A 3,960-nucleotide genomic window follows, 5' to 3' on the forward strand; every position below is an offset into this window, starting at 1 on the left:
CTCATCAGGGAATCAGGGAGCATCGCTCGGCACCCAGCAGCAGGTGTCGGGGCTGCGTCCACCATCACTGGATGAAAAGCAGAGCGGGGGCACAACCGAATGTCCACCAAAGCCAGAGGAAGCTCCAACCCCTCTGGTACCACGCGGCATACAGACTCCGAGGGTCCAGGTCAAATGCCCTAGTCATCTCCCGGTCGAAGTGAAGATGATACTGTCACCCATCGAGGTGGGCCGTGCCCCGAGAAGGTTTCCGTCAACACTCAACAGGCTGATGCTGCAACGGCGGAAGAGGAACGCCGACGTGAGAACACCGATGCTACTCGAAAGACGTTCATGGAGGTTTCGGGACAGCACCGGCGACCACCACCAGAGCAAATGTTGCGGCAGCTACTGGCGACGGTGACGGCAGCACCGCAGCACCGCGGTCTCCCAGTCCACTCCTTCACTTTGCTTCTTGTGTGTGTGCTGCTGCTGCTGCCGCGATGGTGGCTGCGCTTGCATGAAGTGGCGTGTGCTGAAGGCGAGAGAAGGCCAGATGAAACCGTATTGTCCTTGTGATGAATATTGCCTGCAGTTACTATGGAACATGAATTCTCGTGGTGTGCGGGGATTGCTTTTTTCTTGTTTCATTGCTTTTTTGTTGCTGTGGGCGCTGCGCCTCCACTTTTGCGTGAAGGCCGTCCGTGAGAGGTGCGGACACGACGGACGGCTCTCGCTGTATGTGCATGCGGTGGAGCCTTGTGTGCCGCTCCTGTTTGCTTCTCCCTCCTCCATCTGTGTGTTGGTGTTGCGGCAGGGCTGTGTGTGGTGTGTGTGCCTGCTGCCGTGGATTGGAGTGTGTGTCGTGCGTGGTGTGCGGCGTACGGTGCATGCCTGGCTGCTGCCCTCTCCTCATGTGGTGTGCCCTCTGTGTGTGTCTGCCGCACCTCTCGTCTCCCCTGTTGCTCTCCATGTCCCTCACTGTGCAGATCAGCTCCACACCACCGAACGACCACACTCACGATGATGACGTGCCGTCTGCTGTGCGCCCTGTTGGTGCTCGCCCTGTGCTGCTGCCCGTCCGTGTGCGCTGCAGCGACTGGTGAAGTCAACCTCCCCAACTTGAGTTCATCGTCCTCTGAGTCACAAGTCCAAACTAAGCCTGGTGCGGGACTGGGAAACGGAATGGGGGGGTGACCAGGGGTTATGAAATGAGGAATCTACCCCGTCAAGGGAAAAGGAGGAATCTGTTAAGGTGCAGACATCAAGTGCAACGACTACGACGACTACGACACAGGCACCAACTACGACCACAACCACAGAGGCGCCAAGTAATAAGGCCACAACTACGACCACAACACAGGCACCAACTACTACAACTACAGAGGCGCCAACCACGACGACCACCCGCGCACCGTCACGTCTTCGCGAAGTCGACGGCAGCCTCAGCAGCTCTGCGTGGGTGTGTGCCCCGCTGCTGCTCGCCGTATCCACGCTGGCGTACACCGCTCTGGGCTAAAAGGGAGCGTGGGCTATGGGTGCCAGCACTCAACCACGGGGACATGTGTACGTCTACTGTGGTCCGATGTAACATGATAGGAGGAAATAATGATTGTGTTTTGCTTTATTTGCTTCCGCTGCTCTGCTGTGTGCTCCGCATTGTTGCCCCCCGCATCCGTCACGTTGAACGCATCCCAGACACACGCATATGCGCGACACACAACTTTTTGCGTGGACGCACTTTTGTGGATAGGTGTAAGCACACTGGAGCCACTTGGGTGCAGGTTTTTGTTTTTTGTGTTTTTACTGTTTTAATTTATTGCTGCTTGTCTACTTTTGTTTTGTTTTTCCTTGGTTTGTGTGTTTTTCTTTCTTGCTAAATTTTCTCATGGTGTTGTGCGTTTTTTCACTTTCATTGGCCCAATATTTTTCATGAAATGCGTGCTGCCGCTGCTGCTGGTGTTTTTTACTGCGCCGTGTCTTTTTTTTCTTTTCTGCGTTGACTTGTTGTTAGTTTGTGCTGAAGGCTGCACGCAAGTGACAGGAGCGATGATGATGACTGGCCGTGTGCTGCTGGTGTGTGCCCTCTGCGTGCTGTGGTGCTGTTCCGAAGGGTGTTGTGAAGAAGTACTCGCAGTTTCTTAGCCTGATGGTCTTGAGAGTGACGGAGGAGATTTAAAGGATACATTACGTTATGAAACGCCAGTACCACACACCCCCCAGGCCCAGAAGCACCAGGAATAAGTGTCCAACAATAAGAAAACCTCCCCTCATCTTTTGAAGGCCTTCTTTCAGGAGCCGGAGATGTTGCTGATGAGGAAGAAAAAGCAATAAAAGAAGTTGCTAATGATGTTGGAAAGAGAAGGAGGGTGATGGAACAGCAGAAAAGGTAAAAAAGCCTGAGGACGGACTGATCACAGTGAAGGACCCGCAGTCGCGTGAGAATGAGGGTTTACAGTCGCAATCGTTGAGTGGAACTCATGGAGTTGAAACGATAAATTCATCAAAAGGCAGTTTGCCAGTTGGTGAGGATCAACGAAATTTGTCGAGTTCTGTGTAGCCTCCATTGCCCAACAACTCACCGCATGCAAATCCATCATCCACATCTGCAGCTGGCCGTGTTGACGCGAAAAGCCACGAAAACGACATTGGCACAAAGAATTCTCAACAGTCTGTCGTGGGAGACATTCAGCAGAATAAGGACACCGGCAAAAAAGCTGTCGCTTCAACGAGTAGAGGAGAAGGTTCACGATTGCCACTCACGACGGTTGAAGAAATGAGTGTTGTAATGACGAAGGGCGATAGCGGCAGCAGCACCGCGGCAGCTACGGTCATGCAGTCTGACACTGGCACAGAAGGCGCTCCGGCCACCAATCATCCGAACCGACCCTCCACTGAAGGCGCCACACCACCCGGAACGAATTCCGATGGTGAAGCTGCATCAGCCAACAAATATGATACGGTCTCTCAGACTGCGGGATCCACAGCAGCGCCAACCACAAACGCCAAAGCCGATGACACGACGAAGCCTGGCGACAGTGACAGCGGCACCGCAGCCTCCCACACCACCTCTTTTCTTTTGCGCTTAACGTTGCGTGTGCGGCTGCTGCTGTGATGGCTGTGCCTGCATGAAGTTTTGTGCGCTGAATATGAACGAAGGCCGAAGGCAAATGAATTGTTGTTGTGATGAATATTGGCTGCACTTCCCGTGGAACAACAATCCACGTGGTGTGCGGGGATCTCCTTTTTTATTGTTACTTTGCTTTTGTGTTGCTGTGTGCGCTGCACCTTCTCGTGTGTTTGTGCGTGCCCTCCGTGAGGGGTGCAGACACGACGGACGGCTCTCGCTGTATGTGCATGCGGTGGAGCCTTGTGTGCCGCTCCTGTTTGCTTCTCCCTCCTCCATCTGTGTGTTGGTGTTGCGGCAGGGCTGTGTGTGGTGTGTGTGCCTGCTGCCGTGGATTGGAGTGTGTGTCGTGCGTGGTGTGCGGCGTACGGTGCATGCCTGGCTGCTGCCCTCTCCTCATGTGGTGTGCCCTCTGTGTGTGTCTGCCGCACCTCTCGTCTCCCCTGTTGCTCTCCATGTCCCTCACTGTGCAGATCAGCTCCACACCACCGAACGACCACACTCACGATGATGACGTGCCGTCTGCTGTGCGCCCTGTTGGTGCTCGCCCTGTGCTGCTGCCCGTCCGTGTGCGCTGCAGCGACTGGTGAAGTCAACCTCCCCAACTTGAGTTCATCGTCCTCTGAGTCACAAGTCCAAACTAAGCCTGGTGCGGGACTGGGAAACGGAATGGGGGGTGAGCAGGGGTTATGAAATGAGGAATCTACCCCGTCAAGGGAAAAGGAGGAATCTGTTAAGGTGCAGACATCAAGTGCAACGACTACGACGACTACGACAAAGGCACCAACTACGACCACAACCACAGAGGCGCCAAGTAATAAGGCCACAACTACGACCACAACACAGGCACCAAC

General features: G+C 54.4%; 3 pseudogenes, besides 3 other annotated features; all 3 read left to right on the forward strand.

Annotated features, from left to right (window-relative positions):
- Nucleotides 1-3,960: a sequence feature (heterozygous, non-Esmeraldo-like haplotype).
- Nucleotides 1,002-1,499, forward strand: Tc00.1047053507847.10 (annotated as a pseudogene).
- Nucleotides 1,251-1,386: a microsatellite.
- Nucleotides 1,766-1,854: a sequence feature (T-rich).
- On the forward strand, nt 2,027-3,112 carry Tc00.1047053507847.20 (annotated as a pseudogene).
- Tc00.1047053507847.30 lies at nt 3,614-3,960 on the forward strand (annotated as a pseudogene; the record flags this gene model as incomplete).

This window comes from Trypanosoma cruzi, genomic scaffold (assembly GCF_000209065.1).
Source record: "Trypanosoma cruzi strain CL Brener 1047053516483 genomic scaffold, whole genome shotgun sequence".
Classification (NCBI taxonomy): Eukaryota; Euglenozoa; class Kinetoplastea; order Trypanosomatida; family Trypanosomatidae; genus Trypanosoma; species Trypanosoma cruzi.